Source organism: Magallana gigas, chromosome 10, assembly GCF_963853765.1.
Source record: "Magallana gigas chromosome 10, xbMagGiga1.1, whole genome shotgun sequence".
NCBI classification, from domain to species: Eukaryota; Metazoa; Mollusca; class Bivalvia; order Ostreida; family Ostreidae; genus Magallana; species Magallana gigas.
The window spans coordinates 3,128,674-3,141,258 of NC_088862.1; the positions used below are offsets into that span (position 1 = coordinate 3,128,674).

At 31.3% G+C, this 12,585-nt stretch overlaps 1 long non-coding RNA gene across 1 annotated transcript; it reads left to right on the forward strand.

Moving 5' to 3' along the window:
- Positions 1 to 777: 777 nt before the first annotated feature.
- LOC105334371 (uncharacterized) lies at positions 778 to 6,433 on the forward strand. Its single transcript, XR_010710127.1, has 5 exons — positions 778 to 978; positions 2,569 to 2,731; positions 3,840 to 3,925; positions 4,900 to 4,995; positions 5,741 to 6,433. It is a non-coding gene; the product is annotated as an uncharacterized lncRNA (long non-coding RNA).
- The last annotated feature ends 6,152 nt before the right edge of the window (positions 6,434 to 12,585 follow it).

A 12,585-nucleotide genomic window follows, 5' to 3' on the forward strand; every position in this document is an offset into this window, starting at 1 on the left:
ATACACAAAATCGTCTATATGTATCAAACTATCTGATCATTATGTTCTGATTTAATCATGGGAGGGGTTCGAGACGGTAAACACAAAACATCCTAATGATTATTTTTTCAGACACGTATAAGTAGATTATATACAATATACAAAAAAGAATAACAAAGTTTAATAGAAAAATATATAACTATGATAATTTTAGTGTGATCTTTATATGTATATTTGCTTATACTTGAAGTTTAACTAAGTTTGATTTGCATTAAATATACGTGATAATTAATGTGCCATTAATACATCTTTCATTTAGAATAAAATATTGTTTATACACTGATACAAACAGACAAAATATTATAAAGCATCCAATATTATTATATGCTGCAGCTCTGAACTTACATGTACGTGGAAGGGGTTTGGGACGAAAAAAAACCCACTAAATTAATCACTTCAAGGAAATATTTGATTTGTAGAAAAAAAAAACCTCACAAAGCAAATAAAAAATATTTGACTAGGCCTATAACAATTGATTCAGGATGAGAGAGAGAGAGAGAGAGAGAGAGAGAGAGAGAGAGAGAGAGAGAGAGAGAGAGAGAGAGAGAGAGAGAGAGTTTAACCTCTACGCGCATGCGAATCAAATTAAGCCAATCAAAAATCGAGAGAATTCTGAACCCGCCAAGCTGCGATGGAGATAACATGTCGGATTCGAGTGAAGTAGCGAAGTAGATCTATCAGAATTTAGTGCTTTTGGACTGATGAATCAACAGATTCGTACATCGACGAAATCTTTAGGAAAACATCCATTGTCAAGACTATTGTCAAGTGCCGAAAGGGAAGAAAAAGTCACCACCATGTCAAGCAGGTAGAGCGCTCGTGAGAAACAAGATGGCGAAACAGTCCCACAACGTCAGTCCTTTGCCTCAACTTCTGTTCTTACATGTAGCAGCACCTTGGAGATAGGTTCGCCGGCCAGTAGTACCAGTTGTTTAATAGGTATGGTGGTGATTACAGTATCGATAAACAAGCGTCCCATTAACACATGCTCTTGTAATTTTATAGTTACTTCCCCTTGTGAACATGATTATTTCCCTTGTAAGAAGTACAGTCAACTCGTAACCAAACTGATTTGTAATCAAATAGTCGGATAGTCCGAGTTATAAATAACTTCAAATTACATGATTATGCCCACAGTCATAACTGTTTAATATTGATATTCATTTAAATAAATATGTCATATTATCAAATTACCATATTATCTACCGGTATAAGTATTTGTACTCACAGATGCTTTGGGACGGGACGCCCAACCCCCATATTCACCCCCTCCCCCCCCCCCCCCCCCACATTCACAAGTTATTTTTTCACCATTTGACACCTTATGAAATTAAAGAGACCATCATTTCCAGCCGGTCAGTACTTTTTCAGTTAATATGAGCCCGTCCTATGATATCGCGGTAGTTATATTATTTTGTTAAAAAATCTATCAATACGAAAATATTTCCAGAAACTAATGTTTTGTGAGTTTATATACCTCAGTAATGTTTAACGTGTCTGTTTTCAATGTCTATAAATATTCCGACGTCAAATGTCAATTTCAGCGCGTGCTACTATAAGTAAACAGAAATACCGCAATACCATAGAACCAGCGATATGATAGAAACAAGTATAAATAATTTAAGGATTTCCTAGCGAGGTGTCAAATTTTACAGGATGGTGTCTGCTGACATTGCAATTTCTTTGCTTTTTATACCAGGGGTATATATTTTATTTCTGCATAGCTTTTGCGTTAATTGTGTTTTTTAAATGTAGCATAAATCAACATATAGTTAAAAATAAATGATAAAAAAATAACCCGAGAATGGAGGGGGGGGGGAGCAATGATTAAACACACAAGTTTCAAATTTAATCAATGTTGATTATAATTTGTCCCAAGTTATTGCTTCCATCACTTTTTGATGATTTTTTATAAAAATACACCTAGGCTACACTCAAATAGAAGTACAGTTGAAATCGATGAAATGGAAAATATATCCAAGATATCTCCATTCAATGACACATCATTTTTCACTCATAAAAGTTCACAGGAAGGTAAATAAATTTCTTACGGAAATTTATAATAGGAAATGTCTGCATCTTTTCGCCATCTGGAAATCACTTGGAATATATACCTTGCACAATTTTTCGTTATCCAGGCTATTTCATGGCTGGTGCAATGAAAAATCCCCATAGACTATTTTGAGTTGTGTATTGAGATCTGAAGGGGCAAAAGCCAAAGGGGTGTTTCAAAACAGATAATCTGAAGATATTTCATATCTATTTTGAGGATGAACATAATTTGAGCACATAGATATTTATGATTATCAAAATATCAAGAAAAAGTGTACGAAGAAAAAACTCGGGACAGAGTGTAGCTATTAACCAAGAATTGCTACCCATTATAGTCACAATCTGTGACCTATTGATTAAGAGTCGGCTTGGTTATACGAGTCGGTTTGGGTACGACTTGACTTGATTCGCCTTAGAGGCCTAGAATAACTCTTCAATGCCTGTATTTTGATTTATTTTCACTATTTTGATGAATAGGACCAGCATCGTGGCCACTTTTCAAGTTGAGAAAGATTGAGCTTCAGCAGGAAAAAATCTTGGAGGGGCAGAAGGAAATCATCGCTAAATACTCTCTGAAAGTAATCCATCGCAAAAGAAAGGAAATAAGAAAGTTAAAATATGTGTACCCAGCCAAGTACATGTAAGTATATTTGATGTCAATAAAATATTGGTCTGATTTGCTATATTTAACAAATAACCGCAAAAAAATATAGGGATGGGACAACACACCAGTGCATCACGGTATATACTTTGACGATATTTGGATCGATACATTTACCATTAATACAACGATACCGTAGCGAACTTTTTTTTTATTTTCATAAAATATCCAAGCTTCATATACCAGCTATTTTAAGTCTGCGCGCCTAATATGAAAGTACAAAGATGGCAGAAAACCTCATAAAGTTGTCAAATCGAAGCTAAATCTGGAGTGTGGAAAACTTTCGGATTACTTGTTTATGAAAAGTAGTGAATACAAGACGAAAGTAATTTGTAAATTGTTCAATGTTCATTTTAAATATAATGAAATCACTTTGGACATGTGGTAATACATAGACAGATTCAATAAATTTTAAGCCCTTATTCATGTTTTCATTTAGTTGCAATGTATCGTGATATGTATCATATCGCATCTCATGTATCGTGATTTGTACCAAATCTGCTAAGTAAAGTATCGTCCCAGCCCTGAAAAAATTCATGACTGAATTGAAGCTGAAGATTTTTTTTTCAGTGATTAATCTATTGTAGCTTTTTGTTTAAATGTTTTTTGAATTAGGTTTTGCTGGAATCTTGTTTGGGTGGGGGGGGGGGGGCTAAGAATTAGAGGATTATGTGGTACATTCTCTGACAAAAAACAGTAGGCTTCATCTGAACACAACATTTTACAAAGCTTTGGCTAAAATAAATAAAAGAATTGGGTGATAAAGCCTTTCATTTTTGTTGTACACCTGATTTCCAGACCTAAAACTCATGATGTTCTGTATACCATACTGATTTTTTTTTTGCATGTTTGAATGTAATATTGCTGAGACATAACATACATATATTTGATAAGCATAAATGTTGTGACTGGCTTGTATATTAATATATATTCAATCATTTGTACACATCTAAAATTTTTGTTAATTGTATTATACAGGCTTATACTGTAATGTACATGTGGAGCGTATTGAGAGGAGTTATCTCAATATCAGCAACTATATAATTGTATGGCCTTGGTATGGTATTTTGTGAATGCATACTTTCAGATTGCTGTGCATGATGGATACTCCCATGGAATTTCCCTAGGATTGTAGTGAAAAATGAAATCTGATGATGGAAACCAAATATTGAAGTAAAACTTTTTAAAGAATTAATAACTTAGACCACACCAATAAAAATTTTTGTTTGCAGGGTTCGACACTAACCTTAGTCCGTTAGTCACAGACTAATAGATTTTCATACGGATTAACAAAATTTCTGTCTAGTCAGTCCGGTCAAACTAATAAAAAGTTTTGCTTAAAAAATGTGTAAATTAACGATGTGTGATTGTCGACATTTTAATGGAAAACCCTGACTGTATTTTTATTATCTAGCATATGATACATTGCAGTGATTATAGAGTTACCGAGCAAAACAACAGAGGTATGCAGGACATTATGGGTGACTTGATGATTTCTTTGCCGTAAGGGGATGTCCGAGAAAATTAATAGGTTACAAGCGCACGTGTTCACAACAACAGCTTCGAAAGGGACGCTTATGTGTTTTTAAAAAATATAGGTGAAACGAATCTCCTGTGAGTTGTTTAATTTAAATGAATTGTTTTACGTTAAATAATTTGTGATAAATTGCTTATTATTTTAAACAGATTTTTAAAGAACTTAAACAATGAAAAGAACAAGGTAGCTCATAGCCTGGATCTAATTTGCATAGATCTATTTATAACATCTGTAATGGCGGCATACACCTAGTACACAGAGATAGTGAATACGCAGCTCATTGCTATGTACTGCATAGCACAATACAACTAAACATGTGCAACACCTGTAAGAAAAACATTATAGTGTATATTATGCACCCCTTTCTTACAAATGCTATTTAAAAACTCCATACTATATATAAGGCAAATACGGTAATGCTTTTTAATTTATTTCTGACGGCCACATAAAATTGCCTGCGGACTAGTTAAAATGAACAGGCACTAGTCCGGCTGGACTAATGCATCAAACAGTTAGTGTCGAACCCTGTGTTTGTCAGATCCCGCGCTCTTGTATTTAAATAAAACTTTGCAAATAATATTCTAATTTTTGTTGCAATGTTATATTTTAGATGCAATAAACAGATATTTCCTGTCTATGCAAGATAAAGGAAGGAGAGAGTTGATTCTTTCAAGAAAGGAATGGATCTGTATCAAAGGAAACAAGGGTATGCCCAATTATATGCACTGCATGTTTTGAGAGTTTAGACCATACATATGTTCAAATGTCCCTGTTTACAACTGCCAAAATCATGAACTTGTATTGAAGTTCTAATTTATGCTGTATTATATACAGTGACTGTTCTATTGATTTAACTTACCTTTTAAGATTAATAAGGAGTTTTGATGTATAAATCGCATTTGCAGATAAGGCAAGAATTAACAGAAATGTAAATACTTGTTATTATGCCCCCTTCAGACAAGGGAGGGAATACTACATTGCTGTTGTTGATCGGCCGGTCCACCAACAATTTCCTTTAACGCAGAGGTTGCTCCTATTGATATGAAATTTGACACACAGATTCATCATAATAATATTTTGGTCAAGTTTGATTTAGAGTCTAATTGAGCAATTTTTGACAGAGTTATGCCCCTTGCATATGGGAAAATCCCAATTATTTGCTTTTTCGTTCATTTCTTTATAGAGGTCTCCAAGGAAGAAAGGGACAATTGTGTTTCACAAATATCTCTTGTTTTTTGAAATATATAGTCTCATAACTGCAATAGTGTGTGTAGACAAATTTTCATGATGCACAAACGCCTGTTACTCCTCTTTCAAAAAACAATGATTTAATGCTTAAATAAATTGTCTGAGGAATTTAAAAGAAAAGCCAGAACATTTTACAATGTTGGCTTTTTAAAGACAATATGTGTGTATAAACATGTGTATTTATGTGTGTATATATGTTGTAGAAAATGGAAGTTATACTATAGACAGGCTGTCAGGCTGTATTTAAACAAAAGACCTCCTGGGATGAGGAGAAAAAGAAACAAGTAGAACCTGTATTTCTTGTCGAGTACTTGATGATGTCATCAGAATATGAAAATGATTGGGAAGATGACACAATATATGAAATCACATCTCTAAAGTGGCGCTCTGACGAATGTTTAATTGGACACCAAAAGTTCTGCTCTGAAATCCAAATGTTCAAAAAGGCAAAGTATAAGACGTATAAGGACCAACAATGAATCATCTAGAGACAAACCAGAAAATATATCAAATGAACAGAAATGGGCCATTTGAGATTTTTAAAAGATCTCTGCAACTGTCACGTATAATAAGCTCACCTGAGCTGAAAGTTATTATATGGTTTTACTGATATGCAAGCATTTTGATATATACATTGTTGATTGTATAAAATTGTTAACTCCGTCCCATGGACAATTTTTGTTCCTCGCAAGAGGTTCATTCATATTTTGATGTAGGGTTATTATCCATGTATAAAGAGTTGTTTAACACTTCTTGAGAACTGCAAAGCTCAATATGTGATATGACTGTAAAATCATTGCAAAATAGCTTGATGTATTGTTGTAGTATGATGAACCTAAAAATATGCTGGGTATTTTTTTAAATACAGGATCTGATATTACTTGTTCAACTCATACTGTTATGTAAAAGAATATTCATTGTGTATTTTTTTATTGTTGAATTTTTTTTATGCTGATCAATTATAGATTAAATTTGGCCATTATGATTTTCAATTTTTGTCATATTGGCATGTAACCAAGTCATACTTTTTTTATCTCAATTTATTTACAAATATGTTTAAGTTTATTTCCAGTAATTAGTGCATACATCTCTATAGCATAATAGAACTGAAGACAATAGGAAGTTATTTATTTTTAAATGGAGCTCTGTTGGCAGTTAGTTGCAGATCTTGATACCCAAGTAAGAGAAAGGTGGCGTCTCTGACCGATCCTTTTGCTCTTTCTTGTGGGCGAGTGAGGCTTCCCTGTCAAAGGCTTGTATAAGTTTAAAATCATAGATCAAATTATAAACTAAACACATATATGAGTGATATAAAGTGGTTATTTTGATGAATATTTTATCATAATTTGTTTCTTTTGTTTTAAGTAAAGAGTTAAAGACTAGATTTTTGATAATTTATTGAGTAAAGAGTAGTTTTTATGGACATCTAGGCAGGACTTTTTGTATGTATATCTTTCAGAGCTTGTTCCTGAAACTTGGGCGTAGACTAGACAATTTACGGAAAAAATACAAATTTTATCTCAAGTTATTTTATTCTACATATTTGTACAAGTTTCACTTTTTTGCATATGAAGTGTGTGTAAATTAAAATTACTTTATATACGTTCCAAAATGTTAACTGAATAGTCTGGTCATTAGAATATGTATTTTTCTTTTCTGTATAATAAATTTTTAATATAATGTAAAACCTAGGGAATTTTTTTTAAAATCACATGAAGTGTTTAAAATTAGAGATGCACATGTACATCCTATTATTGAACAATTTGTTTATTCAATTTAGTATAATTTGGTATTTGTATGCATCATATATATAAATATATAGGGTTTTTTCAATGCTATTACATATAATATGATTGTTAATATATATCTTCTCTGAAGTGGTTTTCATGGAAACTCTTATCTATTTGCAGTTATGAACTATAGAGTATGTATGTAGTATGTATGTTTCTATGAAAACATGCTATTTTCAAAATACATGTACTAGGAAAGAGAATTTGTGTGTGCGTGTGTATGTATTTTAGTGACCAGTAAATAAGTAAAAAAAATTTGATTACTTCAGTATTGTCAACTTTCAACAATTGCTTTTCTTTATCCACATGCATTATATAGAAAAAATGACTTTGTGTTGTAATTTATGTTGTATATGAAAATACGCAAGTTAAGCTAGAATTTGTTATTTGCAGACCATGCAGCAATTTTTATTGGTCTGTTTCAGTTGTGGTTTTTTTTCCTACTAGTCTATATAGATTCCATTATTTCCATTTAATGTGTATTAGCCTGCATTTGCTTAAGTCAAATGTGCATTTCACAATTCCAAATTTGGACATTTTACCTAAGTATTTTTTAAGAACTATATCAGAAATTGTAATGGCATCTATTCCATATGTATCTGATCATGACGTACGTATTGTAATTTTCTAAATTGTGACTTTTATGCTTAAAACTTTGAAATGTTTTGCTCTGTAAGAATACATGTATTTATTTTTTTACATCATTGAGACTTTAACATGCAATAAAATCGAATCTTAAGTGGACTTGTGTGTGATTTTAATTTTCAAAAATGATAGCAAAAACAATTTCAAAGAAAACAACTGGATGTTTGAAGTTATATAAAGATGTATGCGGTGGTATAATAATTTAATTAAACGAAAATAATAATGATGTAAAATATATACAATTCCAGTTTATATTGGCAGGTTTAATCAAAATATTATCGTCGCATAAACAATAGGTATAATGTAAGTTGATAAAAGCGTTTATTTGAATGTTTTAGGAAGTTTAAGATATCCGTATATAATTTAATTTTTGACAGTTTTATAATGTAAAATGTAAATTAAACGAGAACAAATAATGAATTAAAATTCAACATTAAATTTTATTAACCAAACAAATTTAATATATCCATTAAACTTAATTTTTTGAGCATGTTTAATGAAAATTATACGTTTTATATGCAAGAGGTATAATGTTAGTTTACGGAACACTTAAATCTGTACGTATGAGTAAGTTTACAATTTTTCCGACATTATTAAATTTGTTCTTTTACGGAATCCAGTAAACTCATATTAAATGCTAATTATTTTTAAACGTTTTCGGGCACACAATATGTAATACTACATACTTAAATTTTAAATAATCGTAACGTTTAAATTGCATTTAAGGTGAAATTAAACACGACTTTTCGTGCAGTGATAAAAAATGTGAAAAGTCACAAATGTCAATACATATATCAAGAAAGAATTTTGGAACTGTCTTTGAAACATGGTCACAAGAATTAAGGGTTTGACATTTTTAATCTGCAGCTCTTAAATTTACAATTTTCTATTATTATTATATTATACGATTATAAAATTCTCTATCATAAAGCAGAAAGGTTTTCATAATAATCTTTAAAATTTTACATAATGCAAGTTGATCTATTATTACATGATCAAGAGATTTAAGGGGGGCATATGTTTAACGTTGTTATGTTTCATATCTAGATATCGAGAACATTTTTATAGCCGTTGTGAACAACAGTAGTATGCGTTAAATAATGCTATCAGCAACTATTTCAACATTGCCACATACCTGAACCATCCTTGAAAGAGTTGAAGAGAAGTTTCTTTAAACCTTAATTAGTTAACTAAATGGACATTTCAAAAACCCTAGCTTTGTTAATTATTAATTAGAAGTGTTTATAATCGTATCATATGTTTTTCGTGTAACGCGATTAAGGGATTATTCAAAATTTCAAACCTTTATTAATAAAGATACGATATTTTTTACTGGGCGTCTTAATCAAACACAAATGCAGGTTAGGATTTACGGAAGAAGAAAAAAAAAACATCGTTCTGCTTTGTGACCTTGTCAATATTTCTGAGCTAAAAATAGTTGTTTTTCCCATCTGAATACTGCAGGCTGCCTGGCGTTAAATCATTTAAAACTTAATTTGCATACAATATATTGTTATGACAGCATTCCATCGTACTTATTGTCCAATAAATTACCTGAAGCAGCCCGGCATGTACACTGATTGTTCATTAAAACCTATCAGACAGCGGTTAAAAATAAACACTTTTTAGAAAAACACTATAGTCTTAATTATTTGTTGTTGTTTTTCATTTGAATAACCCCCCCCCCCTCTCTCTCTCTCTCTCTCTCTCTCTCTCTCTCTCTCTCTCTCTCTCTCTGCTTTCCATTTCTTTCCTTATATGATTTCCCTTAGAGACCTTCAATCTTTTATTGCTTGTTATGATTCCTTCTTGGAATTTAAAATTCACCATGTAGATGATTTTCCATTTCTCTATGTTTATGATTCTTCTTCAAATTCTGCAATCACTCTTTGGAAATGATTTTACCTCAATCCCTAGCTCTTATTTGTATCTCTCAATATGATCTCACTTTGAGACTTTAAATCCTTATATGTTTGTTTTATTTACATCAAAACTTTCATTTTTCATGCTTATGATCTCTCTTTAAAACTTTCAATCTTATGATCCTCAATCTTATGATCATTCCCAAACACCTTCAAGATCGCAATGTGTTTTGCATTAAATTACGATCCCTCTACAAAAGCCTTAATTCTCTTCACATTTATTACTAAAAGCATTAAATTATCTTTCCAAATTGTTAGTTCTTTGTGTGTGATCAAAACATATATCTTTTCAAATATTTATGTTTCATCTTGAAATATTTTCTTATTTATCTATGAAACATTCAAATGCTTCCATCTTTCCATGCTATGATCCCTCGAAAAACTCTTTAATATTTCTCAAAAATCCCTTACTAAAACCACAAAACCCTCGATTTATTTTCTTAATTATCACTCTGAATGATCTCCATACATCCAATTATCTACCTCTACGAAGTCCTTCCATTTCTTCAGATCCCTTCTTTTCTTGATCCCCATATTGACATCAGAAAAAGTTAACTCTAAGTGGCACTTTGTTCTGAACGCGATAAATATGTAACCATCTTTCCTCTAAGCAAGAAACGTCGGACTTAGCCATGTCCCTTGGGTTTGACAATGTGGTGGCATCATCTTCTATCTAAGCCGCCGAAAATGCTTCCCACGCCAAAGTCGTAGAGGTTCACATTTTAGGTCCATTGTCGGCCTAGCAAATTTTGATTTGTACCTGAAAATGGTTTTGTTTCGGGACTGTACTATGATAAAGTAAGGCGGTAAAAACTCATTTCCTACAATTATAAAGGCTCCTTATTGAGGAAAGACAACTCTTAAAAGCATACAAAATCGTGTAGGGCAATCTTATTCTATCTCTCGGATCAGTCTATTACTTGGACCTTGTTAAAAATGTTTTGTGAACATTTTGCCAATTCTAGTTGCCGTTACTTATCACAATAAATTCCGCCGTTAGGCGTAGCTTATGACGAGCAAGGTGGGTGAGAATACTCACTTAGAATTATCTTTGTGCCTCTTTGTTACCAAAAATAAATTTTATATTATTTATTTACGTATGTTTTTCAATGTGTTCTTTTAATACTGATACCTATAGTTTTTATTTTGGCGTAGAATATTTTGTATTCACCTTAGATAATGTCTTGATTGGTGATTTTATTTTCGTCGTGTGTCATGCCTATGGAATTAAAAGTCATTAGTCAATTTGGTTTTATTTTATTTTTTAGATCATTCATTCCTATATTTAATTTATCAGTATGCTGACTTGGCAAATTTATAAAAGAGTATCGTTCAGCAAGTGTTTACAATGCTTTCAATGCATCCAAACGATGAAGTTCATTTCTTGATTATGGATGTTTTAAAATATTTACAAGATGAAATGACATTTAAGGGAGCTGGATAATCGATGGCATTTTTAGAATAAATTAGGGTTTTTTTTAGGTGGAAATCGTTGTATAAAGATGTAGTAAATGTTCAAATTTGAAAGCCAGAATATTTGGATTTTGCTTGAACTAAATTATAAATCATGGCTAAAGTTCTTGTATAAAAGAATCAAAGTAGATGTCATGGGTAGATTGTTGACCATTAGCCTCCAAAATGATTAAATAATGCATATAATAAATATATTCGGGACGTTTTTCATTTTTCATTCAATTTTGTTTTTTCTTAAATTTAGGTCTAAACAAATTCCAAGGTTACATACTTTACATCTAGTAATTAAATGACTATTTGTTTATCCATGTTCACGGAAGAAAAATAGTCCTGCTCTGTGGCCTTGTCGATATTTCAGTGTATCTCCTGGCAAAATTGATCTAAAAATAGTTGTTTTTTACCTGAATACTGCAGGCTGTCTGATGTATTGTCGGAAGTGTTAAATCATACAAAACTTAATTTGCATTTAATATATTGTTGTGACAGCATTCCATCATACTCACTGCCAAACAATTTACCTGAAGCAGCTCGGCATATTCACTGGTTGTAAAACCTGGCAGCCAACGGTTAAAAACAAAACTATTCAGAAAAACACATTTAATTATTTGTTTGTTTATTTTCAAGATAAAAAAAACAAAACCTCGAATAATTGTCCGCTTTTTTTATCTTATACTTTTCTTCTTTTACAAAAAATCTCTCACAAAAAATATATATCTTATGTTTATGGCTACAACTAAAAAAATATACTGTATTATAAAAGTAACAGATAGAACTACGATTTAACAGATAATAATATGATTTTGCAAATGATATCATGATTTAATGTTCTTTATCTCACTTTACAAAATTGTAGTCTCAATATATACAAAGTTATCAAGATATATAAAGGTGTACTCTATAATGCTTTATCAAATACAAAAAAACATGAATCTTACAAAGTTTGTTTGGTATGTTGACATTGAAAATTGATATTATGAAAAGGCTTATCATGAACTCATTACTCCAAACTCTATTTTGCTTTATCAAATACAAAAGCTTGAATCTTATAAAGTCTGTATGGCATATTTTTAATTAAACATTTGCTCTGATGAAAAGATTCTAAAACGAAAGAAAAGAAAATACAATTTATGCTAAGCACATCAAAACTTTAAATTTTATTGCCGTTTTAACAGAAAAAATGTTTTTAAATTTTCACTTCTGTTTCTGTCGCTCCCGTGA